The sequence below is a fragment of the Plectropomus leopardus genome, chromosome 4 (assembly GCF_008729295.1).
Source record: "Plectropomus leopardus isolate mb chromosome 4, YSFRI_Pleo_2.0, whole genome shotgun sequence".
In the NCBI taxonomy this organism is placed as follows: Eukaryota; Metazoa; Chordata; class Actinopteri; order Perciformes; family Serranidae; genus Plectropomus; species Plectropomus leopardus.
Genome location: NC_056466.1, coordinates 34,679,376 through 34,693,469, shown reverse-complemented (window position 1 = coordinate 34,693,469; position 14,094 = coordinate 34,679,376). Strand labels below are relative to the sequence as shown.

Sequence of the window (14,094 nt, the reverse complement as noted above, 5' to 3'; positions counted from 1 at the left end):
TTAGAAGGAAGGACTCTGTCCTTGGTTGGATTTGGAGGATCCTTGACACCAGAACAGTCCTTTAGTGGGATGCAGTGACGTAGCATCCTTGAAATTTGGCCGTTATAGGATCCTTTCTTAACTTTGAAAGACACCCAGAGACTGTCTCATAATGAACAATCAGTGTGTGATCCCAGAGACACTAAAGCTCTCTGCTGTCTCTAACCAGGCTTTGATGCTTTGATGCTTTAGGCATCTGATCATCTCATGTTGTTGACTCTACCTTCCCCAAAGGTTCTCAGTTGTCTCCATGTCAGCTGTTTACCTTCCACCACAAAGACATACTGAGGCAGCATAGACGGAGCTGCATGGCTGGGTCGGACTGGGAACAAAATTCTGCCCTTGCAGTTTTAATCTCAACCAGTTCCATTGCTATCTGCCACCAACAAGAACACTCAAAGCCACTAGTTCAATAACTACAAACAAATTCACCCGTTTCTCATCAAAACAGGTAACAATGCAGGTCAATTAACGCAAAAAACAGTATATCAACTAAGACTTGCATATACCTGCATCTTCAGAGGATTTACAGTACAGGACAAACAAATTCAACACCAAAAATTTGGTAATGGCAGTTTTCATCTGGACTGGCCCCACTGCTGCTACCTTATGCAACAGGAGTACTCACAGCCAATGGTGCAGTGACTAAAGAATAATGTATTTCAAAATGGACCCCTGTATTTTCATTCCACTTACTCTGGTCTTGCTTTCATTTATTTTACACTTTACCTCTCCTGCTTGACCTCTGACATCACCCCTAATCAAATGGCTGTTCTAACATCAAGTGGGCTGCAGCCAGTGAGTCTTTCTTTCTTTTTCCTGACATTGCTTGGCATTTACCAGAAATGCTCAGTGGCCACTCTGGTTCCTGCTGAGTGGTGTCCTGGGGATTTTGACAAAGCAAACCTTACAAATGTTCTGCCAAAATTTGCTGTTGACAGTACTGTAAAAGAGACTGTGGTGTCAAGAGAGGCCAGGTGTTGGACTGCCCTGTCAGAGTATATGTTCCAGTCCAAATCTGACAACATCAGTGAGTTGTCAGAAGTAGTGACAAGCTTCATAGCATTGCCGGTCAAAAATATTATCTCTACGGTGGTCATGCAGTCATACCTGTTCCAGGAATCAAGGTTATGGATCCCTCCGTGCTGCTTTGGGTGGCCGCACTGCTGCTTGCAGTTCAGGACTTGCTGTCAGATGTGTGAATGAATACAAGGTGCTGTCCTATGGGCTGAGAGGTAAAAGTTTATAAGCATACTCTTTTCCATTTATTATTATAGTCGCATACTAACTTTATATCACATCCTCTGGAGTATGCCACCCGCTGCATTTAACTGCACATACTGAGAAATGTGATAAATTAATCATTGAATCTTGAATCTTATTCAGATGTGTTGTAAATAAGCCAGCAGTTTAACCTTATTATTTTATCGATTATGACTTTATTTGGAGGAAGAACTGAAAGTAAATGCACTGAAGTGTTGGTATGTGCCCTTCATTCTAAATTAAAACTTTTCATGTGCATCCATGGCCACTTTGGTTGGTCAAAGTTCAAATACCAAGTGTCAACATGTTCTCATCCCAAATTATCGCTTTGCCATTGAACTTTCATGTCTACGTATTACACGCTAGATAACCTCCTGCATCTGCTGTTGATGTTCTGGGATGCCACAGCAAGTGTCGGGGTGTACATTAAGAAAAAAAGCATCATGGTTTGGCTCAACATTCATACAGGAGGCAAACAGCAGGTTCCTGGGTGAAAGTCTTGGGTTTGTTGGACCCATCCACCAACCCTCCAACACTCCCTAAAGGGACTTTCCTGTTCCTTACATTATGTTGTTACAGGCAGGGTTTCCAACTAATGCCATCCGCTGGCATATCATACTGCCACAACAGGTGTTCTCCAACAGCTTTATGAATTAACACCGCCTGTCTGCATATTAGCAGCATATCATAACACTAGGACAGCATGCACAAAACTTGGACGCCCTAAATCAATGACAAAGCGGTGGCATTTGATGAATGAGAACTGGCTGGTATTAATTTTGCCCTTCACCTTTTTTTCTCTTGCAAATACATGGGAGTTTGTTTAAAACCTATCTGATGGTCTCACTGCTGGCGTTTCTTGCACCATCTGACTCAAATTTCAGCAATTATCCTGTGAGAACAATGTCATTATTACTAATGGGGATGATGGCTGAAAGCTGCAAAAGACCCAGGTTACAATAAACTGTAATAATCCTTTAATCCTGCCATTGGTAATGCCCAGATATACCTAATGATCTGCATGGTCATACAAGGGAAGACAAAACAGCACTAATTATAGTAACCTTATACCTTTTTTGTGCAATACTACTACTTTTTACAAACCCTCAGTTTCACAGAAAAGAGGTGAAACAAGCTACTTTGTGTTGTGCTGCTCTATTAGGACAGACTCAGGGGTGCTGTGTGTTTTATTCACCTGCAGTGATGATTTTGCAGAAAAAATGTGGCCACTTGAGTCATCAAACACATGCATACACCCACATGCACAGAACTAATAATACCGCTTCATAATCATCCACCATGACATAGTGTGTCCATATCTAATAACTAATATTAGACATGTACGCCCTCCGGCTGCTGCGGACGCTGCGGGGGCCTCATATTCTTTCCTCGAACACTGACCCTAAGTCAGCCTTATGTAATGTCTGCTCTCTTGCCATTACAACTCTATTATGCTGTCCTGTTATTGCCCATTCAGCACCTTGACTAACGCTGTGGCCGCCTGTACCGTGATAACAGCTCGCTGTCTCATTCTCCGCCCAGCTCTCTCTTTTCTGCTATTTATCCATCTTTCTTTCTCAATTCCTGATTTTTGTTTCTTTTAGCTGCTCTGTCGCTCAGTGTCGCTCTCTTCCAGTTTATTTGCTGATGGCGATTGCCTTTGTAATGCACAGACAATGTCCTGGGTGGCTATTCAGTGCAAATTGCTTTGTGTTGTGTTGCTGTAGGGTCCAAACTAACTGGACCGGGGAGGCAGGCTTAGGTCTCCACAGTTTGAGGGGAAATAATGGCGGAGGCTGCTAATGGGCCTCACTGTTGGGCTCCAGTTTTTGCTGTTACAGCACAGAAATAGCATGGCATGATAGCATGATGTGTTCAGTACTGTGTTAATAAAGCCCCTTGGAGTAAATTCACCTCTAAGCTAAAATTAATCTCCTATACCATCAGATCTGGATACTTTCCTATTAAGGGATCAGGACCTGTATTCATGAAGCATCTCAGGGTAGGAAAAAACTCCCAACTGGCCAAAAATATTCAGCATGACGCATGTTTGGTCCTATCTTTTGGACCAAACATTTTATCAGCTTTCTTCCCTGCTGAAAAAAAAACAGCTAAAGACCAGCAGCAGGTTTTAGCTGGTTGAAGACGGTCTTAGATGGTCCTGACCCAGTTTTTGCTGGTCTTTGATGGTTTAGTTGGGTGGGCCACCAGCCAGACATGCTAGTGTGACCAGCCTATCAAGCTGTACACATTTATCTTTATGCATATCGCATGACAGTAGACTGAATTGATTTATGCCTTTTGCATTTAAGACTTCCCCGTCACGATTTCTCTATACTCTAGGACATTGAATTGGTTTCAGATTTACAGGAACTTCAATAAATAAACCAGCCAGAGTGACCATCACAAGCTGATATGACCAGTTAAACTATCAAAAATTATGTAAAAACATACCTGAGGCTGATCTAATAAGCCCCTTTTTTTCAGCAGGGCTACCTTATGACAGGCTGTTATCATGCACTGTTCCTATCTATACGCACGAAAAGTAATACAATAGAGTTTGTTTATCTACGTAATCAAGAGGGTATATGAATGATCATGTAACTAATGAAATGGAGTGAGGAGAAAAGTAGTATGAAAAGCCAAAGTCCACATAATGAGGTAGGTTGCGGTGGTGGATAAGTCCAACAAACACACACGTTTTCCCAAGGACAGGGGTCGGCAACCTTTACCACTCAAAGAGCCATTTGGACCCAATTCCCACAGAAAAGAACACACCGGGAGCCACAAAACCCTTTTGACATTTAAGATGATATAACACTGCATATAACGTTTTGGGGGGTTTTTTGCCTTTATGCTATGTATAATCAAACTACAAAGTGTTGCATTTGTGAAATCAATGAACTCCTGCAAATTGGTTAATGTGATTTCTCCTCATGAACCTCAGCGCACAGCGTCTACACATCAGGGCTGTATGACGTCACCTTCATCTTTACAGAGGATCGGAAGCTGTCGCCTGTGAGGCGTGCGCGATGCTTGTTTTTAATAAAGTTCATGTTGGAGAACACCTGCTCACATACATATGTGGATCCAGAGATCGACAGGACTCCAAGCGCATACTTTTTCATGTTCACATAAATGTCGGGGATAGCATTCCATGTTTCGAACACAAGTTTGTCCGGTTTGGGGAGATTTTCAGTATCACTCCATTTGTGATTCTGAGCAAGAACGGCCTTCTGACAGGCAAAACCTTCAAGGTCTGCTGTCAAGTGTTTTAACCTGGACACCCATACGTCTTTATCGGCTATGTCGGCCATTTCTATCTCAAGATCAGGTTGACTCACACCTGCCAAAGCAGTGGTATTCGTTAGGGATGGATCAATGCTTAAGGGAGTGAGCGTTTTTTTCCTCTCTAAACTCACAGAATCGTTTCTCAAACAATGTTTGCATTGTGATGATTGCAGAATGTAAATACTCCGAATTTATCATCTGAAATCTTAATAAAAGATTCTTTTATATATTCTCCATCTGTGAGCGGCCACAAAACTAGCATATGTATTTGAATTTGCAGACTTCATCCACTTCTTGAAATGATTTTTGCTCAGATCAACCTTCCGCATCAGTTCCGAAACTTCCGAAACAGATTTTTTCCTCTTATCTCCATCCGGATATTTTTGAGCAAAGGATGCGTGTTTATTCTGGAAATGTCTTGTGACATTTGACAGTGGACATCTTGTTGTTTGCTAGTTTCTTATTACATATTAAGCATACTGGTAAACCAATCTCGTCAGCAGTGAAAGCAAATGAACCTGCCCACGTAGCATTAAACATTCTGTTTTCTTCAGACACTTTTCTTAGAATTCTCCATAGTTGGCCTACTTGGGGTCGAAATGTTCAAGAAATCGCGCACTGGCGGGTGCCGCACATTGGTGGTTGTGACACATATTAAGAGCGACAAAAAACTTTAACACGTTTTATGTAGATGTTACAAGATCACCATAATCTTCAAATTTAGAATTACGTTTTAAAAACTAACAAATTAAAACTAACGAATTAAAAAATATGCGGCTCCGTAGCCACGGGTTGCCGACCCCTGCCCTAGGAGATGTGTGAGAAATCGATTGAGCTTTGAGTTTTATTATTTTTTATTGAAGGTGCACCACCCGACCGTGTTTCTTTTCCTAAACCTAACCTAAGCTACATAACTTTATTTTAAGTCTGAAACATGACGATGCCCAAAGTTTTCCTAAACCTAATCTACATTATTTCAATTACCTGGACCTAACCTACATACCTTCATGTTAAGTGCATAATGTGACGATGCCCAATCAGATTTTTTCTCAAACCTAACCTATGCACTTTTACTTTCCTAAACCTAGCCTTTGAAGAGTAACAATGAGTACATAATATGACAACGCCATATAACACCATGTTTCTTTTCCCAAACGTAATGTACATAACTTGTAAACCGAACGAAACTTAATTTTCCCAAAACTAACTTACGTAACTTTATGTTAAATACATAACGTCATGATGCTCAACCATTTCTTTTCCTAAACCTAATCAATGGAACTTTATTTTCCCAAAACCTAACTTATGTGGCTTTTCGTTAACCTATGTAGACCTAAACTTTGTGAATTTACATGAAGTACACAATGTGTTGACGTCCAATCATGGTTCTTTTACTAGACTTAATCTGTATTACTTGAATGTTGTGTGTGCATTTTTGTAAGATATCATGTGAACCACTGTATGAGGATAATTTGCTCAGGAAATCCTATCTCTGCTTATATGTCAGGACATGATGATTTGGGAACACTTGATGACGAGAAGCTTATTGAAAAATAGTTTTGACAGAGACCAAATAATATTTGAGACTGACCTTGTGCGAGACATAGAACGCACTTGCTGTCCTTGCAGAAACCGATCTCACAGTGTTGCACTTTATTGTAACAGCGATGATTCTGTTGTTAATCAAACTTTACATAAAGATAATGTGCACGGCGAGGGTCCTCGGTGACAGCAGACTATCACAGCCCCCTGGCAGGATGTCAGCTGCATAATGAAGGATGTCTCAACTTAATTACAACGGGTAAAATATTTTTATAGGCTCTTATATCCTGCAATTTTTTAATTAGGCTATTTTGAATAATAGCTGGGTTGTAATATTTGAGAGAAGAGGATGCATTGTAATAATATATGCTCATATTGTTATGGTGAATCTCCCAAGACTGTGTGACATGTTAGAAATAGCTCATTTTCCTCTCATGTGGTGCACCCAAGTCAACTAATGGTGCAGCTGAAGGAGGAATTGGACAGTGAAAGAAGGTTTGCAATATTTGCAAGATGCGGCACTGTTGTAGGAACTGTAACATGTGGTGGTTGAATGGGAGAGCGAGGCTGGATTTTGTGCATCTGAGTTTTTAGCAATTTGAGCTCAGAGCAACTGCTGAATAACTGAGATGTAGATAGTAATGTATTCTTTTTCGTCTCTTCTTTTTTTTCAGGTTGCAAATGCAGCAAACAATCTCAGGAACTCTGCAGACCAGCGGCTGCAGAAGGCCACTTTGAAGTCCATCATCTGTGTGTGTGTGTGTGTGTGTGTGTGTGTGTGTGTGTGTGTTTGTTGTTTTTCATACACACACACGCACACACACAAACACAAAGAGAGGAGAGAGCATGAGTGCTTGTTGTAACTTTCATGTGCTTTTAAAAGTGCAGCTGTTTTAGTCTGGGCCAAGACGCCGCCAGATTAACTGTATCTTTTTATGCACTCGGCCCATATTTAAACTGGATATGGGTCAGAGTGGCTCTTTTTATACACTGTTCTCCTTACATTTTTGGGTCACTCAGCTTTTCAAACAGGGAGCCTTGTAAATAAATCATAAACGTCCCTGGTCTGCTTTAAAGTGTTGGTCATCAGTTGATATATTGGTTGTGTGAATTGTGTTTCATGTTCAATTATACAGTGAGCTAGACGAGAACAGTAAACAACATGCAACACACACTGCCACTGGCCATGTTGTGCATAATGTGTCGTCACTGAGTGTCTCTCTTTACATGAGTCAGACTTGGCAGGGGCACCGCTGTGCCAGGCCGGTCCCAGCAAGGCGAGCGGAAAGAAGGGCAGGGAGGAAGGGGGCTGACTCTGCAGGGATGGTGGCTAGGAATAGAAGTGGTCAGATGGGGCTGTATTGATCAGCAGGAGGGGTCAGAGGATCAGCTGGCGGAGGGCACGGACTGATCCCACGTCAGAGGGATGACAAAGCGCAGGACACTGGGAAAATACTGTAGATACAGTACAGCACGGACAGATTGTGGCATTTAAAGGAGGGCAAATTGTTTCATGCTGCTTACGTCACATAAAGGCTTATTTATAATTCTTTCATGTATAAAAATAGCATCATGTTTTCATCCACAGTTGTCACATGTTGCCACTTTGCAGTGGACTTCTTCGTTTACGTATAACCTTCCAGGTATCCTTTCACATCTGCTGTTTATGTTCCAGGATGCTGTTACCATGATGTCAACAAATGTACATGGTGGGATGACGGGGAACATGGTTACGTTTAGACAACACAAGCACCTGGCAACCAAGGCTGGGATGTCAATGAACGCACATGCTAGCACAGATAGTTAGAGTTAGGGGAAGGAGGCACACGATAAAGTAGAGAAAAAAATCATCCCATTCAGACGGGAACGATACCAGACTCCCCTATAAAAGTCTGAGGTTTGCTGGACCCACTGGGCCCAGAAAGACTTTTTCCTATAGACTTACATTTGGAAAGAGACATCTGTAAATCAGTGGATGATGGGGTTTTTGTTGGTTTTTTTTTTAGCATCACAACCCCACAAAATGACTCATTTCACCACCAGGAGTTAATTCCTTTGGTCGGATAACATTTATAAAGTCTAAAAAAGCTGCAAAATTTAATTATTTGATAACAAATCAAGCTAGCAAAGCGCTAAACGAGAAGTCAACCTCTCTGCTAGCGGAAGTTGGCCACTTAGTCGCCCTTGGCTGTGCTCGACAGCTGCAAGTCTCTAGTGCGCCTGCTCCATAGGACCAGCAATGTGGAAGCAGTGCTGATCATCCAGGTAGTTTTCTACTGCGGAAATATTTATTTTATTTTATTTTTTTTGCCTACTCAATTGAGCAACTTCCATAGGAATGAGTGGGGCCCCACTGGTAATATATCCATGGCTTTGAAGCCAATTTTCGTAATGGCCAAACAGTGGTATTACAACCTGCAGCTCAAATAGACTTTCCCATAGACTTACATGGCTAAAGAGACATCTGTAAATCTGTGGATACATTTTTTTGAACATTACAACCCCTGTAAAATGACTAATTTCATCACCATGATGTGATCCATTCCATCCAATAACATTTAGAAAGTTGAGAAGAGCTCTAGATTGAATCACTTTATCCTTACTGAAGTTTACAGAGCAATGAATAGGCAGTGTTGGGCAGTAGCGACATTACTAACATTACTTTATTTCACAGTAGTTGGGTGGTAACGTTGCTATTTTCCAAGTCCAATAGCTTTTCAGTAGCATCAAGGCATGAAGACTTCTGTGTGACGTTACATAATCCTGCAGTTTAATGTGCTTGCTGCTTCACGAGACCGGGCCTACTCTGTCTCTGATTGGCTACATTGTGCTTCTTGACATGTCTTTCATGTGTCTTTCTGTGCATGTTAGAGGTAAATACAACTAACAGCACAAGCTACAGATATACAAGATACAGGACAGACAGGAGGGAGTGGACCTCACTGAAAGCAGATGGCAGACGTCATCTACACGTCAGTGTTTCCTGATAGAGCAAATCAGGACATTGTTAGACTGTAAAAGAGGGACAGCAAATATGGCTGAACAAGAGGCCAAAGGCAATGTGAAGTGCATATTTATTACTGATTTACTGAGTGGATTTGCAGTGGACAGTAGAGATATAGGCCATAACAAAGGCCAAGAGAAGAGCAAGAGATACAGAGAACAGTATGCAGGAGGAGAGGAGAGAGTCTCATACTGATGTCGTGTTATTTGCAGGACATGTTCATGTTCTAAAGTCCCATAAAAAGAAAAGTTTTTACTAAGGTCTATTTTGTTGCCTGCCTGAAAGTTTTTTCTTGTCACTGAGATAATGCTGATTTTACATAAAGTTAAAAACAAAAAGCAGCTTTGCAAGTAGTAAGCTACTTTTGGCATTTTTTGTAGCTTAGCTTGCAAAATTTTTCTGTGTAGCTTTAATGTGGTAAAACTTTATTTCGATGTAGAGTAACAGGTTTCTAAGTTTACTACATTTTCCAAGCAGCTTGCTCTGCACTGTAAATCAGAAGCAGCTGGCTCAGCTGAAGAAAGTCTCTCGTGCGCTTGCTTTTTGAGCCGCACGGTGCTGAAGCTGTGCAGATTGTGACGGTACTTTTATACGCAGCAGTTTTGGCTTCATGTGCCACTGAGCAGTTATTAAGAATGAACAGGGCCTCACATTAAATGCTATGTCCAGGTTTCTTTATACATCCAGTCATCAAACTAGCTGTTTTCACCATATTTGCAGGAAATTTTCAAAAGGAAATGTAAGTTGCCATTAAAAAATTGCAGAGGAAGAAGATGCAGCAAAAGGCATTAATTAAAAGAGCACCAGTGCATCCTAAAATGAGTGAAAAACCACATGGAAATAGATTTTTCTGCTTGTTTTATGTATTAATGTGAGGAAGGCTACAGTCTCCTCATCGCCCCACACAGATTTGAGGTTCTCTTCTGCTGCTATTTTCAGCCTCGTCAGTGGAAGCTTTAGTGGATGTTTAATTCACAAGTGCCTTGAACGTCAGGATTTAGTCTGTTTCCATTGCACTTTGTTTGCATTTTGCCTTTATGGATTGAATAACTTCTAGCTCAGCCAAGAGGAGAAAACTATTTTCAAGCATTTCAACTTTGATAGTTTGGTTTCAACTTTTGTTCCGCATAAATTGAAAATGTGCATAAACAGATGGATGGAAATCATGATAAAAGAGGCAAAGCTACCGCTCAAAATTCTTTCTTCTTTTGAAACAATCGATGCTTGATTTCAGACAGAGAGGTAGACCAAAGCTAAAGGACATATTCTATTTCAAAACCTTCCTACCTGTTAGAAGGCATTTATTTCCATTGCCACCTGCTTACATTTTCAGCTGCGCCAACCATCGCCAAATATGAACATTTAACAAGTCACAAGTCAGACAAAGCTAAAGCTTTAGCAGTATTTCCATTACAGGATTCCACCTCTGCTGCTCTCTGTTTCCTCCTCAGTTTTCCCACCTGCAACCCCTCCATCTTCTCCTCCGTCTCCCCTTTCAATCTGCGTTTCAGAGGCCCTGAGCAGTTAAAACTTGGGTGGACATCTTTGCTTTTTGGTTATTCAGCACCTGAGTACTGTGACAGAGGGCAGCGATCCTGCTGTCCTCTTCTGACAGCTCTGCCACAGTTTTCTCAGCAGCTTTTCTGTCTCTCCTGTTCCCCACATATTTTTTTTCAAAGAAAGCTGGTTTGTTTTTTGCTCACCATCAACTCTGACCTCCTTTTATCTCCACAATCCAATGTCTAAATGTTTTTCTTAGCTCTATAATTGTCCTGTCTTTTTTTCCTAGATGTTATTTGGTGTTGAAATATTTGATTTTTTCCTGACTTTTGTGGCTCATAATATCAAATATTGTTTTTTACAAGGCTGTAGCCCTGATCCCTGTAACCTGCTGTAAAATGAAGTTAGTCATTTGATAACTTGCAAACAAAGGTTGGACTTTTAGTACCTGGCTTTTGGAGTTGAAATTGCCAACATATGTTTCTTTAAATATATATAATACAGCATATAATGTATATTATGCTAGATATAACATTTATTTATTCTAACACAGTGATGCTATAAATTATATTTAGCCAAGAGGTGATGGTCAATAATGCAAAATCATTCTAAATCTAAAGTAAACAGAATGTTCAAGTAGTAAATGCTGCTTCTCTACATTATGTTAAATATTGGACATTAAGACACAGGAATATGTAGCAAAAGAAGAGACAGAAGCATAATAAATTGTGCAATATGAATTATCGCAGCAGAAATATGCAAATACTTTTGAAATTGGTGCAACATGACCAGAGAAAAAAAATGGACTGTGGCTTTCACTTTTGATCAAGAGGTAAAAAACCAACAACTACCAGAATGCACTGCGCTGCACGAGACCAATAAATGCTCCCGCTTGTGTGTGACAAAATGCACACTCCAACCAACACATTCTCATCCCATGTTTGTTTTGCAGTGGACTTCTGCATCTTCATATTACACTCCGGGTATCGTTAAGTGCTTTGCTGTTGCCATTCCTACCCCCACTGTTATGAAACAAAGCTGGTTAAAAATCGTCAATGTAATTTCAGAGGCAATGAAGTCCACAGGCTTCAGCAGGAGGGACACTCCTCTTTAACATTGAGAACCGTGATATTTCTTCTCTGTATTCTCCCTGTACATTGTGAGAAAAAGGTCTGTGAAAGCACAAGACAAGAATTAAGGAAATGCTTTAGAAATCAATCCTCCGAACTTTTGAAGCCCCGCTATGTACAAATGAGAAGATGCTCTAAAACCGTGGCTGCCCTTGAGACATTTCTCTTAGCGGATTTGCAGCAATCCAACAAAGAATGGCGAGTGAAACAGAGGTGAGGGCCACAGCTCTTTGTAAAGAGAAGAGCGAAGTTTTCAGTTTTCTTTTGATTGCAGTCGACGAGCTTCAGAGATAGACACTGAGAGTTTAGAGAGGCGTCTGCAGCAGGATGAGGAATCTCTTCACAAGAGACACATTAACAATCTGGAGACACTGAGGACCACTTAAAGAATTACAGAAGGTATTTTGTAATCAATCTTGCAATTCACTCTTAAATTGTCTAGTCTGGGATATCTTACATTCCCTTAATGTCGTCTGATAACCTGTAAAAAACAGGCACAAATTTTGGCTTTGGTTATATAGCTAGCTAGCAAAGATATTTCTTTCTCTGCACAGCACCAACACAGCAGAGAAATATCTAAGTCAGTGTTTATCACCAAGAGTGTTTTAAACATGCTTATGTATTTTAGGGTGGATATTTCTACCTTTATTATTGACTGTAGTTAATCAAAGGTGTTTGTTCATATCATGGTAAGTTTTATCTGTCTAAATCTATTTTGTTACTCATAAATGTCTCAAATGTTTTGTCTTGCAGAGATTAAAGAAGTTAAGTTCAACAAGCTCCAGTCAAATCTAAATTGAAACAATTTACAGTAGAGTCAAGCTCTGTCATAAGCAGCAGTGGATAGAGGCTCAGTACAAGTAACACCCGTGAGAAAAAAAGTATTTAGAAGGAACTATAGTGCTTTTGATGTTGAGTTTACTTTTTACCTCACTATATTTGCCATTTATACCTTTGTTACAACTAGTCTACTCTGAATGTGGAGACTGAGTGTAGGGGGAGAGCACACAAGGAGCACCTCAACTGCAGACACCAATTTGCCAGCTGCTTGGAAGAAAAAGAGGCACCACCTTGTCTTCTGACCGACTCGTCACATAGTGTCACTCTGTCAGTGACCTCCTGCATCTACTTATGATGATTTAGGTATCCCTCTGCATCAGCTGTTTACACTCCGGGATGCCATTGCAGTGATGTCAACAAATGCACGTGGTGGGATAAAGCAGCACGGTCCTTATATTTACAGTGCGGACTTAGGTGAGGTTAGGATTAGGCACCAAACTTAAGGATGGTAAGGTTTACGCAAAAGAAGCACATGTTAAGGTGTGGAAAAAAAACACACATCCACACTGGAAGTGAACCTCGGAAAGTCAGTTGTTTGTGGGACCCATCCACCTCCTCACCCACCCACCCTATAAGTGCACTCGCACACCTTGTATTATGTCGATGTCATCAGCGTTATTACCTGACACTGTCCTTCAGCATTTCACGCACACACAACCGGTTCTGTCCAGCTGTGTTCTCAAGTGATGTCACCCGTGTGTGTTGCATGTAGACGCACCTGCTGCCACCCAGACATCCTCCAGCATCTGATAATAACGCCACTGGTTCTGTCCGAGCACATTCTCACATGCCGCAATCCAGCTGCATTCCAGTTGGATGCAGAAGGTGGCTTTTGGCGTCCTGAACACTGAAAGCACAGACAGAGCAGCACTATTTAATGAGTTCAGAGGGAGAAGGGGAAGATTTTGACCATGACGCAATGATGATGAAGCATAACCTAGAATAAGATGCAGCTTCCAGCGACAATTCCTGACTATATCTGGCTGCAGTTTTCATACCAAATCTAGAAAAGAAAATAGGAACATGATGAGCTGCTGAATGCATCTCCTAAAAACTCCAGAGATTCCCAGTTTTCAGAGGTGTAAACTCATAAGGAGTGAAAAAGGTGATGAGGAAAGCAACCATGCAGACTGGTGCTGTCCAAACTTTCTCCAATGCTGTTTAGCTCATCCAGACCTTTTATTCTGTGTAGTAGGAGGGATTCAGCTTAGTTTAAGCGGTTTATTATAAAACAGAGAGAGAGTGCATCCTCGGTATGTTTGTGAGAATGTACGCAGGAACATTGTCACAGATGCTTGACTGCACAGAATCACAGGGACTGGCTACAGATTCATACTTTGCTTTTTCTGTGGTCCAAAACGATCTCAGATTCTCTCAGATGAATTACTTCCAAGAGAAGGAAGAGACGAAGTGCTTTCGGTCCCTTTCATCCCGGAGGTTTCCTCCAGGTGATTTCTCACCACTTGGTTTAACCATCAAACAGTG

The 14,094-nt window shown here is 41.1% G+C and overlaps 1 protein-coding gene across 1 annotated transcript in view; it reads left to right on the top strand.

Moving 5' to 3' along the window:
- The window catches only part of LOC121942501 (endonuclease V-like), a 108,740-nt gene extending 101,823 nt beyond the window's left edge, over positions 1-6,917 (top strand). Inside the window, exon 9 of the mRNA XM_042485721.1 lies at positions 6,810-6,917. The gene's annotated coding sequence lies outside the window, so the exon portion shown is untranslated. The remainder of the gene's footprint in view (positions 1-6,809) is intronic.
- The last annotated feature ends 7,177 nt before the right edge of the window (positions 6,918-14,094 follow it).